The sequence below is a fragment of the Pleurodeles waltl genome, chromosome 8 (genome assembly GCF_031143425.1).
Source record: "Pleurodeles waltl isolate 20211129_DDA chromosome 8, aPleWal1.hap1.20221129, whole genome shotgun sequence".
Lineage (NCBI taxonomy): Eukaryota > Metazoa > Chordata > Amphibia > Caudata > Salamandridae > Pleurodeles > Pleurodeles waltl.
This window is the reverse complement of record NC_090447.1, coordinates 77954088-77975246: the sequence shown is the minus strand read 5'-3', so window position 1 is coordinate 77975246 and position 21159 is coordinate 77954088. Positions and strand designations below refer to the sequence as shown.

The 21159-nt window shown below is 48.3% G+C and overlaps 1 protein-coding gene across 11 annotated transcripts in view; it reads right to left on the bottom strand.

The window, feature by feature from the left end:
• Nucleotides 1-21159, bottom strand: part of ARAP1 (ArfGAP with RhoGAP domain, ankyrin repeat and PH domain 1) — a 720258-nt gene that overhangs the window by 681872 nt on the left and 17227 nt on the right. For 3 of the 11 annotated variants that reach the window (XM_069203770.1, XM_069203778.1, XM_069203772.1), the window contains exon 1: nt 2493-2710. The exons of 3 other annotated variants lie outside the window; for them this stretch is intronic. The gene's annotated coding sequence lies outside the window, so the exon portion shown is untranslated. Of the gene's footprint in view, nt 1-2492; nt 2713-21159 lie in introns of those variants that run through there. 5 more of the 11 variants (XM_069203775.1, XM_069203780.1, XM_069203776.1 and 2 more) reach the window with 3 other exon arrangements.

The following is a 21159-nucleotide window of genomic DNA, read 5'->3' as shown; positions in this document are numbered from 1 at the left end:
AACCGCCCTGTAACGGGCATCGCTAACATGCTTTGTCATTTATATCCTGGCTGGGAGTGTGTGTCAGAGAAGGGACTCCAAATATTCCTCAAACCCCTCACCCCTCGCCCTAATCATCGCACTGTGGCTACTTTTACACTTTAGTAAGGCCTGGCTTGTCAGAATAGTATGTTTGGCATCATGTATTTGATTGCATTTTTAAAACAGTAACAGAACTTACTTGAATGTTCACATAAAACTACATATATTCAAACATTGTCAATGTAATAGTATTGTGTAAAATTCGTAGGGTGGGGCCCAGTTATATATTTTTTTCACTAGAGGGGGCTCGACATTAAAAAGTTTGAAGACCTCTGCCTTATTTCCAGTGGACCCTTTTTATTGTTCATTCATACATTTGTAGCCAGCATGTATGTTTTTAATACCATTAATATAAGATGATAAAACTAAAGTTACAGGTGCTCATCTGGCATGTAGCCCATTGTCATGAATGTATTTTACATCGAACAACATTGCATTCTGGTACGTGTAGTTCTGCTTTTACAAACAGCAAGCGCAACAGCACTTAAAGAGTGTATACATACTGAGGGAAAAAAACACCACAATAAGAGATGCAAATAAATGTCATCCTAACATACGAAATGGAAGCAAGTCAACTTTCTGGTGCACAACATCATCTTTCTGGCGAAGTGAGAGTTAAAACAAATACCTCGTTTTACGAACCCGCCCTGTCACCCTCGGCTGACTTCCCCTGTTCTGCTTTCCTCTCACACATTTGCTAATCTAGGCCTCAGTCTGGTGTGACAAGCATCACTGCGCCCCGGCCCGTCCTCCCAGCACGGTGACTGACAAGCAGACTGAGTCACTGGGGTTATGCAGTTTCCGCATAAATGTGGATTCGCCGCACTTGCCACACAATCCATCACCTGCCGCATAATTTGCAGATTTAAACAAATCCGATTTGTTTCTAGGCCAAAGGGATCAAAGGTTACTTTAAAGACAAGAAGGGCCATATATGTGGCTGCACAGTGGCAGACCCTTTGCAAAAGTTAACTGGTCACCTTTTAGTCGCTGAAAGCTGTATCCAGGTTTTATACTGAGCTAATGTGTGAAACCTTCGCCCAGAGAGTTGAATAAGTATAAAGTGACAAACCAGCAAAACAATAGCAACACAGCCCCCCCAATACTGCATATTTTGGTATTGCCGCATAGTTTGGTCAAACCTATGGCGTAGTGTGCTCCTCCTTTACCACATAATCAGAGCGACCTTGCATACAAGTCACAATTCGCAAGCAGCCTCTGATCTCTGGATGCTGGGCAGTGATGGTTCTTTATGAAGTTCACCCGCTGGGCTCAAGCTACACTGCCCAGAAATCCACTGCACCCCATGACTCCGATTTAAATATAAACACAGCAGAGTGAGGGATGGAGCGAGTGACTTAGGGAGCCTGATAAAGCGAGCACCAGTCACTGAAAATATGTGCTGCCTGAATGGCTAGATGCGGTGTTTAATATGTGCCACTGGTTGCAGGTGGTCGGCGCCGGCAACAGATTTTGAGGACCGAAATTTTTTATTTCATTGTAATTTGACCCAAAACAAGACAGAGAAAGGCAGGAAAATAGAAAGAAGAAATTAGAAAAAATAGGAAAAGAGTGACGAAGTGATAAAGCAGGAATAAAAAAGTGCCAGCAAGAGCGAGGGAAGGGAAAGGAACAGGGTGTGGTGGGAGAGAGGGAAATCAGGTGCCACCAAAACTCTGCAGCCTTAGTTTTTGGCGCTTCAAGCACTTGGCAGTGCCAGAGGAGAACATCTTGTAATCAGTAGTTGTATTTGTACACATTAGGCACTAGTTCTATGCTTGAACCCTCTCGGTTAACAGGCATCCTTCCATGGTCGATTAAATGAAACCCAGAGAGATGGGCAACAGCACGACATGTTACTTACCGTCCTCTTAAAAGACGGCTGTGTGGAAACCACTTTATCTAAATATTTTGGATGTAAGAATCGAAGACACTGGAGAAACCACCTCAGCGCAACAAACGAAAGGAACACAAAGTAATATTACAAGAATTTCAACGTATCAGCCGTAAGTCACACGCAGGTTTTCAGCAGTGGATGCGTCAACCCACTGAGCTATCTCAGCAAAGAACAAGCCAGAATAACACCAAACCAACTGCAAGTTATCATTTGCAAGAGGAAGCTGCGGAAATGACTAAGAGCTGGTCAGAAGTGGACAGGCCATTTTAAAACAGAAAACATACAATAACAGCATTTAAAACGGGCACAAAGAACATGCCAGCGCTCGAGGTTTCGAGGCGCCCGCCGCCTGGAGGCAATTTAATTCGTTGTGCGGCGCTATATAACTCGCTGGAATCAGTACACCAACGCAAGCTACGTCAGAGGTAACGGGACGCGCCCAGCAGTGGCCAGAAGACACCAAACACACAAACCCCCATCCAAGGCCACGAAGGAGGTGGTCGCCATCAAGTACCTGCGGTATGGAGCGGGGATCAGCGCCTCAAGCCGGGGACCAGCTCCGCGCCTGGCTCCATGCAGCCAGGGCGCCTCCGCCTCTCCCTCTCAGCTGCTGAACTTCATTTAACTCTGGCCTCTCGGCTCTGCTCACGACTTCCTGATTGGCAAAGCACCCGAAGGGGAACTAGACACACAGCGGGGCCGCCTGCTCCCATGGCCAGTGCGCATCCGAGCCTCTTGGCACTGCGCGGCGCATCCGAGCCTCTTGCGCACTGCGAGGCGCACGGCTGCGCGCAAAGACACCTGCCCCAGCCTGGCGGCAGAAGCTGTAAAACATGACAGGATGCCCGGGGGTTACGGACAGTGCTGCTAAACGCTCATTACCCTGTAGAGGCCGCGCCTTCAGATACTATCTCCGTGCGCAAACGTGCCTGCAGGCATCGTAAAGTGGGCCCTGGTGCGTGCAGTCCGGTCAGCTTGGCGCAAGTATTTCCACGGCTATATGGACAGTTGACACTTGGGCACTCACCCTGCCATTGAGGCGTGGGCCATTTTTAAACTTCTTTATTGCTGCCTGACGCACTCTAGTTGCCTTTTGTGGTGGTGCCCCAAGGCAGCTGCGTACAGAGGATTTCATGGTTCACGGACTCGGTCTAATCGGCCAAGGAACATTTTTTCGAAGTTGAAAACCTGGTCCTTGATTAAGCTAGTCGACCCAATTCTGTTTTTTGTTTTTTTAATCAAGCCCGCTGTCTTTCTGTTCCTCTGTTCTATTGTGTGTTCAAACTGGCCTTGTGTGAAATACCAGATGACCCCTTTCCACAACATCCGCATAAGGGGTTTTGGACATACGATGAACTACAAGGGCAAAACTCTGGGTTCCTGACAGTTTAATCCCGGAACTAGTTCTTGCGATCTAGATGCGTCTTTTAATTTAAGTGAACACTTCCCATTAAATAAATTAATTCTTTATTTTTGCGTGCACTGTTATTACTTTTGTATAGGAACAAAGTGTAATACAACCCCTACCGAGTGAAGGGAAGGGATATGACTCATGAGGGGGAGCCTGGAGTGATTCATGCTGCACCGTGACCGCCCCCCCCTCCTCATTCCCTTCAATGGTAATAAACAGAACAATAAACTCTGCATGTATGGTTCATGCCATGCCAATTTTTCCTCGTTTTACAATAACTAATTCACCAAAACTAGATTGCAAGGGATTCTTGGACATAGAACTTTTTGGGAAATTTTCCTAAAACTTTTAGCTTTTTCTCCCAGTGTTTCCTAGCTCCTTGTGCGTGACCTTAGGACTCTGGGCACTCCACCACTGTATGGCAGTGAGAAAGTGCATGTGCTCTTCCTACCTGTGATAGGAAGGGTTGGGTATGGTTCAGGTGATGTAGCCATGTGGACCCTGCAAAAAAAGGTACCCCACATACCAGGGGGCAGGTACGGCCCTGGCTACTAGGGGGCCGTTGCACTGTGCGTGCCACTCCCTACAGGCCCCCAGAAGACCCTGTCTTACCATGTCCTAGGCCCGATTGGATGAGCGAGCAGGGGCGCTAGTGTGCCTGGACTCAGGGTGGCAGCCCCTATGCGGGGGCCAACCCTGAGCCAGCCTTGCGCCTCCCTGGGAGGGCCCGAAGACGGGGCAGGTGGTAGGCGTAGGGCAGGTATAAGAAGGATACTCTGTTCTGGTAGGGAAGACCCCCACACTGGTGTCCCCTACCTAAGGGGTCAGCTGTGCCCATATTTTCAACAGGTCCCCTAGTATGGCCTTCGGGCCCTAGGCGCTTCCCCCCTGTAGGTGCTGGGTGGAAGTGTGTGCACATGTCCTATACTGGGTAAGAGTGCTGCTGACCAACGTGAGCGGGACCTTCCATGACAGGCCCCGGGGCGTGCACTTGCACCAGAGGACCTTTGGAGGCGTGGAGCCGGGCCCAATAAGCTAGGCTGTGCCCCCCCACACACCATGGTGGTTTTATATATATATTGAGTCTGGTGAAGCTGACCTCTAGGTGCCTACCTGCACCACAGCATCATACCTATAACGAGTCTGGAGCTAACCCGTGTGCGCAGACTGGCACACAAGTGGTTTTCTATATAGATATTGGTTCTGGCATCACACGTCAGCATGTGCACACAGGGACTGTAAAATAGGGCTGAGCCTGACAGCGGAGGCCATTATAGGTGCACTTGCCTCTTTGGGGTGGCTTTAACCTAAGTGTCCTTCCTGCCTCTGCAGGCTTGTATGTGCACCAGGGCACATGTGCCCAGGGGGTGTGGAACACCCATGCGTGTCCGCACTCCTCATGAGAGCTGCTCTGCCCATAAGGTAACATGGGAGAAGACAGATAACTTAGGTCTAGCTCTAATAGTGGATTGCAGAGGAGCACCCTCATGATGTTTGCTATCACTGGATTCGGAGTGACAAACCCCCTCTAATGGTAAAGTTGGTTTGATTATTAATGTCCTAAAAATGCCACTTCTAGGAAGGGGCATTTCTAGATTCTAAAATGCTTTGTGTGCCCTGTAAATTGAGCTTCATTCCACTGGGTGTGGGAGAAGAGCTCGTCTGTGCATTCCCCAAGCGACAGCTATAAAACTTGGGAATCCAGAAAGATTGACTCCTCCATTCGGGGCCTGGGGTAGATCGATTGGAGTGAGAGGTTTCTCACACTTGGCCTCTCGGAGCCAGAAGATGCCCCAATAAAGATAAAGATCTACATTCCATGGCCTTGTTCAGACAGGGATGACATTTAGGGGAGGCATCTGTGGTTCAAAGGAGAACCCTTTGAACCACCCCAAACTTCAAAGGCACACTTTAGTATCAGGGGCGGTTCCTTCGCTATGGCAAAGGAGCTTCACCCGCCTCACTGAGCCAGCAGAAGAAAAATAAAACCATAGCTCACTATTGTTTTATTTTTCTGCTGCTGGCTCAGCCAGCAGTGAAGGGAGGGGCTGGGCCACGGGAGGTGGGAGGAGGAGAGAGTGCATCTAAGTGCGCATGTGTGTTTGGCCGGGCGTCTCAGGCTGGCCAAACACACATGCACACTTAGGTTTTTCCAGTCCGGCTGTGTTTAACAGTGGGACTGGAGAAACTGCACAGACCCCTTGGCTGTGTCTGCGCGGCAGTCTGAGCCGCTCAGACCAATCCTAATGCTACTTTCATGCTAGGTTTAGCATGAAAACAGCACCAGGATTGATGGGGAACATGTGCTTGTGTCCCAGTGAATGCTGGGACACCACATCGAGGGAACAGGGTCGAGGCAGCAGGAGACACGGTCTGAGGTAAGTTTATTTGTTAATATTATTTTTATAATTTTCCCTCTTGGTCCCACCCCGCCCCTCCTCTTGAGATTTGCAGTGGCAGCGATGTTTAGTATAACTAGGGGTACTACCCATTAGCAAGGGAGAGTTGTATCTATGGCAACGCAGGACCGGTGATGCTGGACTGCGTGGTGCGCACTGCCAGAGGAATCCATTGTGCACAGGAGCATAACTGTCTGAGGGAGGGATTTGCGCACCCTTCCTGTATTGCGGCTGGCCTGAGCCGACTGCCTGCTGCTGTGTCGTAACCCGAGGTGTGCTCTCCAAGGGCAGGTTGGCTGCCCCCAGTTCTCTGCAGAGATCTCAGGGACATCAAAGGTCTCCGGTCTCCTGCAAGGGATTTACAACATCTGCCTGCAAACCCCTAGAGAGCGGTGCCCTCTTCTGCCCCTTCGTGTGCTGGGCTCCACCAGGCAGCAGTGGCGTGAGTGTGGACAAAGTATTGTGTCTGGAGACTGGAATCATCTGGTGCAGAGCCCGCAAGTACTGCCCGCACATTAGGTGAGCACCCCTTCATCGTTGGGCCCACTGCACGTCAAGACGTCTTGTGGTGGGAGCCGGATCACCCGTTGCTCCGCTGTTGTTGAGTGAGTCACATTTATCTTGTGTGATCCTGGGCTGCATGTGCATCACGTGCTGTGGCTGGTTCATAGGTTGCTACCCTGAGAGGTGGGGGTGCAACAGGAGTTGTGCTACACACTGCCTCATATGGTGCATCTGAACTTGAGTCAAAGTGTGTGACCGGGGAGTCTGGTGTGACTAAAGTCATCGCACACCAGACGTTGTGCCTCATTCCAGGAAGGTACGGAAGAGAAGTTTCTTGTGTGGCCGGAGGATCTAGACTGACTCAAGTCATCAAGCACTAGACGTTGTGCCTCAATCCAGAGAGGTGCAGGATTTACGTTCTTCGTGGTAGCGTCCTGGAGTGTCTGGTGTGGTTCAAGTCATCACGCACCAGAGTAGTGGCTCCTCCCGAGAATGTACCACATTGGGAATTGTCTTTGGAGTGATCGGGTGGTAGGAGCCACCTCTGGTCATCGGGCCCCAGACATTGTGCCCCATTTTTGTGGAGGTACAGCAATGAGCAGTTTTCACATAGAAGCGCAACCATCTGGTGCAACTCAAGTCTTCGTGCACCAGGCGTGGAGCCTCCTTGTAAAGGGGGTGCAGACCTAGTAACTTGTCAAGACAACACGCCCCAAGAGGTGCACCTCTGTTCTGGAGGTGCCAAAACTGGTAACTATTTTGTAACAATGACTGTCTGGCAGGGATGGGCGCCGTGCTGGCTAACAGGTGACCACAGTGACTTTTCCCCTGTGTGTTGCAAACCTCTGAGTGAACCTCCTACTGAGAGCCCAACCGTACCCTTGCTAATTTTTGCCTGATCGGCTGTTTTCTCCTCCCCCACTCCCCCTCCCATCTTGCCCCTGCGTAGTGTGACTAGGGCTGCGAGCTGGCCAGTATCCAGGGGACAGGTTGAGTCAATCTATGATGTGTGAGGGCGGGATAGCTGAAGATGGTTGGTGGGTTGAGGGCGGTTTGGGATCCAGGGTGCCTACAAACACAGTGGCATCTACTAGCCGGATATCAGGGCACCACATTAGGGTACTGGGAGTGTGTACATGTCTGTGTGTGTGTGCACGAGCAGACTTATGCCCGTGTCACCACCTAGTGGTGCAGAGTGGATGTGCGGTAGTGAATGCGAGGGCAGCACCTTGGTGTTGCTGGCCACGTTCTTCTGTGAGGGAATTCCTGAGGTTGTTATTACGATTTACTAGTGTGGCTTAGGCCGCAGAACTATGTGGAAGTGTTATAACCCTTGTAAGTACTTATTGCTGCTAGCGCTGGGATCCAGGGTGCACCCTGAATTTAAATGTTACATCAAAGTTGGTAAACTCTAGGGTGGGTCTTGTGCCGACAACATCTGTCACTGCAAGAGGGTGCGGGAGGGAACGTATTGTTTTCTCACTTGTACATACTGACGTTGGTATTACACACGTGGGTCGAATATTGTGAACTAAATTGCTAAACGTGATTTATGCTCAGATGTCCATTATACTAATGCTGTGTTGACAATGTGTGTGTTAAATACATTTTTTATATACCTACACTGTGTTTGAAGTCTCATTTGTGGCGCTCAGCGTGGTTGTGGTGGGGAAGTGCTGTGCCCTTGCCATATACATTGCCTCTGTGATAAGCCTGACTGCTCTGTGCCAAGCTACCCAAGAGTGACAGCAGGTTATACAGTGAGTGTAATCACCCACCTCTGACAGGAGTGGCGAGATTCTGCTAGGCTGGGGCCTTGCCGCAGCCAACCAGAATGGGCCGCCTCCACAGGGTTTGATTTGTGCACCGAGTAAAAACCACACTGAAGAGACCTCATGATTAGGAGTCATGCATACAGTAATTGTTACATGCAATGTGTGACACAGTAAAAAGTGTTGTCAGTGTCAATGTTGGTGTTCTAATAAACTAACATTTGACCTTTGCACTGTAGTAATAAATATGTTAATGTGTGTTTGTACAGTTGCTTTATATAATGTGTTCCTGGGCCACATTTAGTTCCACTATCAGGGCATACATTTATCTATATATCTGTATCTATATGAAGAAGATTCATAACAAGTAAATTTGTAATATCCTATATTGTCATCAAGAAGTTCTGGTGACATCATAAACCAGGAGGCTAAGGAAAAAACCACAAGTGACAAGAAAGGAATATATGAAACAAGTTACACATTATGTATTTTTTACAATAGGAGTTTACTTTGGTGAAGTTAAAATGTAAACACATTTTATTTGCAAGTATTGAAATATTTTGAAAACAAAGTTAAATACTGGGCAATAGTGTTTGTAGTAAAAAGAAGTTTGCAGTATTTATTTTTGTTGTAAGGGATATGGGGTTACAGCTAACCTAAGCTTTAATTAAAAAAAACACAAAAACACACACACACACACACACACACACACACACACATATATATATACATATACACACACACACACACACACACACACACACACACACACACACACACACACACATATATATATTCTGGCTTTAATACTCAGAATGTACTTACTGAAAAGGAAAAGTATGAGGGATTTTTTTCATACGTAATGGTCTACTGTTCAGCTTCCCTATAAGAGCCAACAGTAAAATAAATAGCACCAGCGACGCAGAGAAGGTCTGTAGCAGGTTTAACATTATGCTAATGTATGTAGATCTCTAACTGCTTTAGCAGTTTTTAATATAATCAGAAGGGCTACAGTAAAAAGGACGTCCAGCCCTCACTCATGTGGTATGCTGCATCACTGGGCTGAAGATTATTGCGCTGTGATATGCTTCATCACTGAGCTCTGGTACCCTGCATCACTGAGCTCTGGTACCCTGCATCACTGGGCTGTGGTACGCCGCATCACTGGGCTGTGGTACGCCGCATCACTGGGCTGTGGTACGCCGCATCACTGGGCTGTGGTACGCCGCATCACTGGGCTGTGGTACGCCGCATCACTGGGCTGTGGTACGCCGCATCACTGGGCTGTGGTACGGCGCATCACTGGGCTGTGATACGCGGCATCACTGGGCTGTGGTACGCGGCATCACTGGGCTGTGGTACGCGGCATCACTGGGCTGTGGTACGCGGAATCACTGGGCTGTGGTACGGCGCATCACTGGGCTGTGGTACGCCGCATCACTGGGCTGTGGTACGCCGCATCACTGGGCTGTGGTACGCCGCATCACTGGGCTGTGGTACGCCGCATCACTGGGCTGTGGTACGCCGCATCACTGGGCTGTGGTACGCCGCATCACTGGGCTGTGGTACGCCGCATCACTGGGCTGTGGTACGCCGCATCACTGGGCTGTGGTACGGCGCATCACTGGGCTGTGGTACGGCGCATCACTGGGCTGTGGTACGCCGCATCACTGGGCTGTGATATGCCGCATCACTGGGCTGTGGTACGCCGCATCACTGGGCTGTGGTACAGCGCATCACTGGGCTGTGGTACGCCGCATCACTGGGCTGTGGTACGGCGCATCACTGGGCTGTGGTACGCCGCATCACTGGGCTGTGGTACGGCGCATCACTGGGCTGTGGTACGCCGCATCACTGGGCTGTGGTAAGCTGGTGTGCTGCCAGCGCGCAGAAGGTACGCCAAAGGCTAGTCCGCCTGTGGCCATCCACGCCCAGCACCAGGAACCCTGGTTCTTTCACTCAGCGTAGGTACACCTCTCCAGGTCACCAAGCCCTGGATCTCGGGAGCACTGACAACAACTGCTGCCACACATCTCCACACACCACCAGAGGACCGTTCTCCTGCCAACACTGCTGCTTCACCTCCAACACAACCAACATCCTGGAAACACCGCAAATAAGACTGTGTTGACCACGCCAACCGTGACCACCACAGAACAACTCCAGTAGCATTCTACTCAATGCACGATCGCTCAGCAAACATGCCATGGAAATCTAGGACACAATCTCATCCCTCACTCCGGATATCATCTCCTCTGTGAGAACTGGCTGATCCCCACCTCTAAGCCAGACATTGCCATCGCCACCCCTAAAGGCTACAAGATAACACACCAGTACCGAACCAACAAACAGAGATGGAATTGCCATCATCAACAAAGACTTAATCCGCTGCTTGACCTCCTCAGATGACTCGACCCTGATAATGGACCATCTCAACTTTGGGCAGACAGAATAAGCTCCTTCAGAGGTGCCTTTGCCTTCAGACCACCAGGATTATGTCTCAGCTTCTGCAATGCTATTCTAGACCTCATCACCCCAATCGCGATTGACACTGAGCACTACATCTTCCTAGGGGATCTCAACTTCCACCTCAACAAGCCCAGCAACACCAACACAACTGACTTCCTGGAAAGCATTAGTAACATTGGCCTTAAGCAACTTGTCACCGACCCTACCCACATCGCAGGACACACACTCGACCTCATCTCCATGTCCAGCGACAGAGTCAAGTACAACCACCTTTCCCAGCTCACCTGGACCAACCACTACAGCATCCACTTCACCATCTCAGGACCTACCAACACTGGCACCATGCTCCCCAGCTCCACATGCAGAAACTGGAAAAAGATATCAGAAGACCAGTGGAGCAATGCTCTCACCTCCCACCTCCCAGGCACAACATCCAACCCAGAACAGGATGCGAAGAACGTCTCCCAAAGGATCATAAAATGTGCCATCAAAAATCACACCGCCAAGCCAGCCAAATCCAAAGGACCTGCCAGAAGAGCCAGCTAGTTGACCACAGAGCTAAAATGCACCAAACACAACTGCCGGCAACTAGAAAGGAAGTGGTGCACCAGCAAAGAGACAGGAGACCATACAACCTTCAAGACAGCACTCAACCAGTACCACAGCCTACTGAAAGAAACAAAAAAGAACGCCATAGCAGGCGGCATAGAAGTCAGCACGAATGGCAGTAATGAGCTGGCCACCATCATGAAGGAGTTCTCCCATGGCCACTGAGAATGACATTACCCCCTCCCCCACCAAAAGAACTGTGTGACACCCTTGTGGACTTCTTCCACGACAGGATCTCAGTCATCTACCAAAACTTTAAACCCCAATCCCCCACTGCCGACAGTATCAGCCTGCTCACACCCACGAACACAAACCCCGAACACATGCTCACCCAGTGGCTCCCTCTCACAACTCAAGCCACAATTCCCATCATGAACTCTGTCCACTCGGGAGTGCCCCCGGTCCCCTGGCCCCACCACATCTTCAACCTCGGGAGCAAGACAATTGGTGACGAGCTCAAGAAAGCCCTGAATGCCTACGTCACACGGCCTCATTCCCCGAGGACTGGAAGCACACTTAAGTGAGACCCCTTCTGAAGAAACTATCCGCCAACCCAACAGATCCGAAGAACTACCGGCCCATCTCCCTGCTCCCCTTTCCAGCAAAGGTTCTTGGGAGGGCAATCAACCAGCAACTTACCGAACACCTGGAACATAATAACCTCATGGACCCCTCTCAATCTGGATTTCCGAGCCAACCATAGCACAAAGACAGCAATGATCGCAGTCACTGACAACATCAGGGTCCTCCTTGATTGCAGCAAAATGGCAGTCAACATTCTCCTGGACCTGTCAGCCACCTTCAACACCGTCTCCCATCACATCTTGATCAACAGACTCTACCACATTGGAATTCAGGGAGATACCCTCAAATAGATCACCTCATATCTCACTGGAAGAACTCAGAGAATCCATCTCCCACTGTTCACCTCAAAACCCAAGATCATTTGCGACATCCCCAAGGATCATCTGTCAGCCCCACCCTTTTTAACACCTACATGACTCCCCCGGTCAACACCAACAGATCGCACGAGATCAACATCATCTTGTATGCCAATGACACCCACCTCACCCTCTGGGTGTCAGAAGACCCCTCCACCACCAGAGACAACTTCCTCAGATGTATGATGAACGTCACCGAATGGATGAAAGGCAACTGTCTCAAGATGTACACGGACAAGACTGAAGACCTCATCTTTGGGAACAACACCTCGCAATTGAACCTGCTGAACTAGACCTATCTCCCGCACCGACATACCACACCCGCAACCGTAGCATCTTCTTGGACAGCAAATTATCTATGAAGAAACAGGTAAACGCAGTCATATCTGCCTGCTTCCGCACCCTACGCATGCTCCGCAAGATCTTCAGGTGGCTCCCAGTGAACACCAGAAGGACCGTGATGCAGGCCCTCATCACCAGCAGGCTGGACAAGGGGAACACACTCTACGTAGGAATCACCACACGCCTCCTGAAGAGACTTCAGACAATACAAAACTCAGAGGCAAGACTCATCATCGACCTCCCCAGAAGGACTCACATCATAACGCACCACAAGAGGTTACACTGGTTCCAGATCCAGAAGAGATGCCAGTTCAAGATGCTGACCCACGCATACAAAGCCCTGCACAATGAAGGACAAGCATACATCAACAAACACATGACCTCCCACTAATCGACCAGACACCTACGATCCACCTCCCTCTTCCTCGCAGACACCCTCAGATCCGCCTAAGCAACAGCAGAGGATGCACCTTCTCACACCTGGATGCCAAAGCCTGGAATGACATTCCCCTGCACCTCAGGAGTGCCCCATCAATCCGGGAATTCAGGGATAGACTTAAGAACTAGCTGTTCAAATGAACAAATCACTTCAACGCAGTTAGCTACTCCAGCGCCTTGAGACCCTCATGTGTGATTTGTTGCTCTCTATAAATCCCTGATTGAATGATTGCATCATTTGGCCTTCTCTTCACTTCACGCACCTGGAACGGCTTGGGGTGGGATGAATGGAATTCTGAATGTTATTTTAACAATGGCTCCATTTGTCAACTAATTATGCACAATTAGTAGTCCTAGCAGTGCATTGTTTTCAAGCCACTGTGAGTTTGGGGCCATAGCGGTTAAAACTGCCTTGGGTAGACAATAACTTGTTTATTGGTGTCTGTCTGTGGCACGCGTAAGAACAAGAGGGCTAGCTCCAACTCTTCATAGCCTGGTGAAGACATGGTTCTTGGAGTGACATCAAACCACCCTACACACTTCTTCCGCATCAGCAGGTCTATTTGTGTGAGTATTGGTATAAAAAAGAGAGACCCCTGGATCTACTTCCAGAAAGCCAACTTTCCTCAAAATACTGCCTTTGCGTGGCTGATATGGATCTGTTCAGTAGTTTTTCAGATAATTGCATGAGGAAATGTTTTGGCTGGGCTTGAAGGCTAATCATTCAGGGACTTCTTTATGTCTTGTCTGTTAATTCCTGGGTTGTTTGTGGATTCAGATCTTCAAATCCAATTGGTAGACGTAGCATTGGACATTGGATGCCAGAAGAAATCAAGAATCTCAGATAAGCTGCAGCAGTCATTAGAGGAATGCCAAGCATCAAAGCAAAGTGTCTTTTCAAAATGTGATGGAGCGGATTGAGGGAACTTCCACGACCCTATGTAGAACGTAGGGCGGGGTTCGGAGGGTGTTACTATGCATGGCAAAAACCAAGCTTGTATCGCTTTGTGGACTTGGAGGGCTGCCCCTCTCTACCCAGAGGCCCCTGTGGATGGCCAAAGTCCACATGCAACTGTTTTAGTGGCAACAGGGATGCAAAGGGGCTGGTGTTAGGCCTGGTTGCAGACCAGGCCTGGTGCCTAGAGAAGTAGTGCATTGCTGAAGCAGTGTGCAGCTGCTTCAGTGGCACGTGGCTGGAGCATGGGTTGCATCCAGGATGCAGTATTTATCTTCCAAGGCAGCAAGGTTAGACACAGAGGAGGTTGTGGCCAGGCTCTGTGTCCAAAGCCATCTGCACACGGCAAAAGGCCGTGCACTGAGGCGCCTCATTGTAGTGTGGGGGCAGTGTGAGCCTGGCTGCAACCCTTGGCTCGGTATTGCGCCTAACCCCAGCTGAACATGGCCAAAAGGCTATACACAACAGGTGTTGGACTTGTGGGACGCTGGGCGCAGGGCCTGGCCGCAGGGGAAGCCCTGGGGCCAAGCACACCAGTGCACATAGGGGCTGAGCACGCAGAGATCTGGAGCAGGCCGCAGGGATAGCTCCTGTAACAAGCAAACCAGTGCACATGGGGGCTGGGCATGCAGAGATCTGGCGCAGGCCGCAGGGATAGCTCCTCTAACAAGCAAACCAGTGCACATGGGGGCTGGGCACGCAGAGATTTGGTGCAGGCCAGGCCGCAGGGATAGCTTCTGTAACAAGCACACCAGTGCACATGGGGGCTGGGCACGCAGAGATTTGGTGCAGGCCAGGCCGCAGGGATAGCTTCTGTAACAAGCACACCAGTGCACATGGGGGCTGGGCACGCAGAGATTTGGCGCAGGCCAGGCCGCAGGGATAGCTTCTGTAACAAGCACACCAGTGCACATGGGGGCTGGGCATGCAGAGATTTGGCGCAGGCCAGGCCGCAGGGAAAGCCCTGTAACAAGCACACCAGTGCACATGGGGGCTGGGCATGCAGAGATTTGGCGCCGGCCAGGCCGCAGGGATAGCTCCTGTAACAAGCACACCAGTGCACATGGGGGCTGGGCACGCAGAGATTTGGCGCCGGCCAGGCCGCAGGGATAGCTCCTGTAACAAGCACACCAGTGCACATGGGGGCTGGGCAGCAGAGATTTGGCGCGGGCCAGTGCACATGGGGGCTGGGCACACAGAGATTTGGCGCAGGCCAGGCCCTGCAGCTAATTCGCACTGCACATCAATGAAAGACTGTACTACGGGGATTGGAGGGATGAGAGCACAGACGCTGCAGCCAACTCCGACTGGGTATGGCCACAGACGATGTGCAGTAGGGGTTGGGTGGCCAAGATTTGGGGTGCATGGTCTAGTCAAAGGCCAGGAACTGCCGCCACCCGGCACTGTGCACAGCCAAGAAGGGATCTTTGTATAAAATGTGGATGTAGTATATCATCCAAAAACGCAAAGGTTCACTGAACACAATTGCTAACGTTGGCTAAGGCTTCTTCAGATCATTAACACTTGAATATAAGTTAAAAAAATCTCAGAAACTCTCGTCAAAAACACAAATAAAAGTGAAATAATACAAAAGAAAACCAAAATTGGCCCATTACGGATAGCTACACAAACCATAAGCCCCCTTAAAAAGGCTTCTTTGACCTCATACATGATGGCACACCGATGACATCACTGGTGGCATTACAATCACCATACCATTGACACTACATAACTATGGGTACAATACCATTTTTGTGTTGCTATTTAATGATGTTGTTGGCATAAGTCCTGTTATTTATTAGGATAAATATTATGAGGTCGTGAGCAGCTAAATTTGAGGTCTCAATACTAATCTTAGCTGCATCTCTTTTCGGATACATTTCTACAAAAAGGTCGTTTTCACTGTCACTGTTTTTCTGTGTTTCTGGCCTACCACCTTTTATTAACTATTATTTAGTGGCAGTAAAGGGAGTGCCCAGAAGAAAAAAAACTGGCTGATTCCAAGCTGCCATTGATGCCAGAATGCTTGAACCGGTTCACTCTAGCTGAAAACCCCTAAGGGAATATCTCTATTTCTGACTTTCTTGCACGGACCTTCAGCTATGACGTCTTAGTCTTGATGGCAGCAGTCCATTGGTTGATTTCTCTGGATCCCCGACCATGTCACAGCTTTTAACTCAGACTTCTCAAACAAGTAGCTCGTGAGCTACTGGTAGCTCTCCAGCTTCCTGTGAGTAGCTCTCCAGGTTGCAGCCCAGTCTACTACAGTATAACCTTTTGCTTGGATGAGTTATTTTCAGTATACCAAAGTTGTAAACTATGTATGTGAGACGAAACGGTGTGTGTGTTTCAGAACTCTTAAACTGATGTTTGCAGAAAAATGTATGCATTTCCAAACGATATTTAAAGTTGATATTTGAGTGATGAATCATATGATGATGGGGAGACTTCTTATTAATATTATCACCTCGATCCCGGTGCATTGCAGCTATGACTGTTAAGCATTACTCATGTGAAGGCATTTCAATTTGACACAGACTTTTTACATTACTACTGGCAACCCTCCTGGCGCACTTGGGTGATCCGTGCCAGTAATCTTGAGTGTGGCGGCCACTAAGTTACTCTTGTCTGATGTGGTCACTATTACAACACTAACTGTAGTAGCTCAGGGTGGTTTCAACTGAACAAAAGTAGGTCTTGGTACAGAAAAGGTTGGCGACCCCTGTTCTAACTTGTGGGGCACAGGCCACAAAACTCTCCATCGCTTATTTGACCTCCAGTGCAGGAGAGAATCCTCTTCAGATCAATGTTGGCAGTCTAAATATCCATCCAGGAATTTGGAACATTGCCACTCCAGGAAAAACATATCTGCCCTTCACTTCAGGAAGGTTGCAGGTTGGAGGACCCTTCTCTGTCCAAGGTATGCGTTTGTGGAATTTGCTCCCTTGTATCAAAGGGTTTTACCCATTCTCTGTCTATGGGAAAATGTGTTGGTAGATATGGCCCTAAAAGCCTAGTGTTTCTGACAATGATACTGGGAATGGCTGCACTCCTCGTGCTCTGTCTCTTCCAGCACCCAGAAACCACCCAGGTGCAAAACAGAAGGCTAACACATAACAGCCATGTTACGCTGTGAGTCAGTGGTGGTAGCCATTTTTATCAGTCATGGCGCGAAGAGAGCGCAGCAAACACTGAGGGAGGCCTCACTGAAGGAGAGCGATGAAAACAGCACAGGGACATCTGCAGTGTCCCAGGCCAGGGGAATACACTCATTGTACCGCATAACTAACACTGGACTTCTAGGCACTCCCAGAATTTCAGAAAATCCCTTAACTTATCCGCAACCTCTCAATATGTTTTAGAGAGCACCTTTCAGACTCAGAGTGTCACTCTTGTTTTCTTCCCACACCGGAAGAGGAAGCTAGGGCTTTGGTGACGTTTGTTCCGATTAATATTGTGTTACTCTGCAGGTTCTTTATCTGTTAAAAGAGTGGCGACAATGTACTTTTTTAACTATATCAAAGCATCTAGGCAGCAAACTAGGCCCCAGCCCAGTGCCTGCTTAGTCACAACCCAGCCCACCGTGTGATCTAGGCAGGGGTATAGGGCGCAGGTCAACAAGGCATAACCATACAAAAACCAAAGATTACACAATCCGTATGTCACAGTAATGACGTCATACCCATGAAGTATGTATTTTCCATAATTCACAGGAATAACATTAAATTGGATTACGGCTGTTGACCAATGACAAGTCTAGCACTGAGTGTAGGGGTCTGTGCCGTACAGTAGCTTTTTGTAACACTACTTGCACTACAACTTAAGGCTTTTAAAAACATGTAATGTAAAAAAATACATAGCAGGTAAAATATTACAGGGTACTAGTGAAACGTACAAATCACTCAGCCTCATATGTTACAATGATGTCACTAGATCCTATGTATGCTATTATGGGACCATAATGCAGTTCTACTTCATTTATTCGTCATTGATACATACACAGACATATACTTATTACATATAATCTCACAAAACTGTTTGCACCAATATTCACCAAATGGGACATGCACATTCACTCGGACCACGTGTATATTTAATAATGTTGTGAATGGACACATGACTGGGAAAACACCCTGAAACATGCTGAAGATGTATTTATATTGTGTGCACAGTGAATGACCAAAAACATTATGGGCCCCCATTACGAATCTGGCGCTCAGTAGACCACCAGAATCGCGGTGGCGGTCGGACCGCGGTCAATGCGGTGGTCCGACTGATGCATTACAACCATGATGGTCGGGCCGCAGTGGGACCGCCAGTTCCGCCAGAATCCGAGATCCCAGCGGTCGCGGCAATCCTAATTCTCCCCCAGTGGTTTCATGCGATACCACAGCCATGAAAAGGCTGGCGGAGAAAGGGTGTAGGGGCCTCCTGCAATGCCCATGCACTTGGCATGGGCAGTGCAGGAGCCCCCCTGGCCAGCACCCTCACAATGTTCACTGTCTGCTTTGCTTTGCAGACAGTGAACATTGGGAGGGTCCTGGGGCACCCTGCGCTCTACAGCATTGCTGCCGGCTCGATGACGAGCCGGAGATAATGCTGTAGCCTGTTTCCTGCTAGGCTAGCGGGCGGAAACTCAGGTTGCCGCCTGCTGACCTAGTGGGAAACTCTTTATGACACAGCGGGGAGGTAGCCAGTATGGCGGGAACCTCCCCGTCGGAAGTTCAGCGGACGGTCTAAACTGTCTGCCGAACTCGTAGTGAGGCCGTATGTGTTAGTACTATGCAAAGAAGTTACCAATGACTATTACACTCAGTTACTATTGGGCTGTACTTAACTGATCAAAGCTGAGAGGAACCAATGAATGTACATTTACAGAAACAGACACTATGCACACAGCATCATATGTACAGGAGTCACCTAAACAAGGACAAAGTGAGCACAGCAGAAAATCAGCTTTACTTTCTTATTCTTCAGGAACAATATCGTGTGACATGACAAGATACACAAGTGTACTTATTCCGTCTGAACAGCTCTGCACTGCATAAAACACTTATTCAGTCACTGTCATTCACTTACTCACTCCAATATTTACAATAGGAGATAGGTGTAAACCTGGGGTAGAGTAAAATACATGAAAAGGATATATTCATAGTACTGAAAAATACCAGTGACAATGCTTTTTAAAAAAATAACATATTAATGCTCTACAAACACTTAAATCATTATCATGAAAAATCTCTGTACATCACAACACAGGACATGAAACCGACCATTAATTAGTCAAGTTTATTTGAGGTCCGTGTGGTCTATTCAGCTGTCACTTACACTTTGCTTCCTCCCAGCACAGCATACTGTATGGTGCAACGGACCGCTCCGCTTCGGCCATTGGCTCCACTGCACTGTGAGTGACGCAATCTTCCTGAACACATGTGTACATCCGCCTAAAAGGAAGTGCACTTTTGTGGCAGGGCTTATGGGCCAAATTGTACTTTCTCAATGATTTACTGTACTTATTCTATAACATTTTTTATTTTTCAGTCATACTTTTTGTGTTTAAACTATGGGCCTGATTTAGAGTTTGTCGGGTGGGATAGTCCATCACAAACATGACGCATGTCCCCTCCACCTTATTACAATTACTATAGGATACAATACACTTGTCATACGGCCAACGGGATATCCGACATATTTGTGACAGAGCACCCATTCGCCAAACCATAAATCAAGTCCTTTGTCATTAGGTTACAGTATTTCAAAGGCAATAGTACCTTTTCTTTGATCCAATAACAATCATACTTTCCTGTGATGTACATTAAAATTCAAATGGTTTTCTATACATGCTTGAAGTGCACCTACCCTTTAGAAAGCACCACCCTGTTTTATTAAAATAATATGTGATGGGTAATTTATGTTTTTTTATTGGAAGTATGTGGAAACCATCTTTAGGTACAGGTATATTTTATTTTTTCGGCAAATGCTTGAAATAAAAAATAAATAACTATTGTATCAGCTTGCTTACGCCAGACCTTTTGGCTTTGCCATTACTTGTGTTTTTTAAGGTGTTGAAGTCCCCACCCATTGATGTGTTAACTTCCGTTGTTAAATTTCTGTAATATATGCTAATTTATGATGCTTTGGAACTTGCTACAACAGGTGATTTTACTTTGTAGTTCTGTAAACAACAGTGTTCCTAATAGCCAACCTTGTGATATTCATTTTATTAATCTGGGAAAGAAGATCACCTGAGATGCCTCTACTGGGATTCAAACCTGTTCTGCAACCCCACCCCAGCACATATACTCATGTATTCAACTGTAGTTTCTTCGCAAGGGAGCGTCACCCCCTCACCAGCTGTGAGCCGCGCAGGAAAAAATAAAATGTTAATGAAAAAATTTCTCTGCCATGTCATTTTTTACCTACTTTGCGCACTGCAGCAGCCAGCCTACCATGAGCCCAGAGGCATGGGGGGGAGTGTCCTCTGCTGCAGGTTGGCAGCACGGGGCACTGCAGTGGCTGGCCAGACATTTCAAAGTGCGCATGCCACTTTGGCCAGCTGTTTTTCACCAGCCAAAGTGAAATGTGCACTTTGAAGCTCTCCAGCTGGGTGGAGAGCAAGCACATGCCTCCAGGGCATGAAGGAGCGTCCAGCCAGCCTGCTCCATCCAAACCAGGTGCTTCTCTCATGCTGGTTATTAGCAAGAGAGCATCGTCTAGATTGGTTAAGGGAGCTGGACTTCCACAGCAGACTGCAGATTCAGAAGTGGAACACTGAGGAAGAAGTGCAGCCATGAGTAAGTACCTTTTATTTTATTTATTTAAAATGTATTGTAGTTGTTTTTTGGGGCTTTTGGAGGGAGAGGTTATTTTATTTTGGGCTTTCAGAGGGAGGGATGTTTTACTTTGAGGTTCTGGAAAGAGGGGGCATTTTATTTGTTTTTTGGGAAGTGGTGGGCACTTCACTCGCCTCATCACTTTCAAAGGGTACCAGCCACCCATGCATATCTACAGTGCAAGCAGAGTGCCTTGGGCTGGATGATTCATAGAACATATTTTTAACATGATATCGGGGTGCAAAATAATAGTCTTTATTTTACTTTTGCAGCAAGCTATCACAAAACTAAGGAAAGAAAGCAAACTAATACTAAGGATCATACTTTAATTCATTCCCATGCACATTACCTTCTCTCTCAAACGTCTTCTGATGGGAACTTGGATTCTATATCTTGTTGTGATTGGAACATTGCAGGTTTCCCTGTTGGTTCTACATAGCTGGAGGTCAGTGTGAGTAGCAGCTTGTATCCCTGTCATTTTTGCACCTATTTCTCAACACTTTAGGTG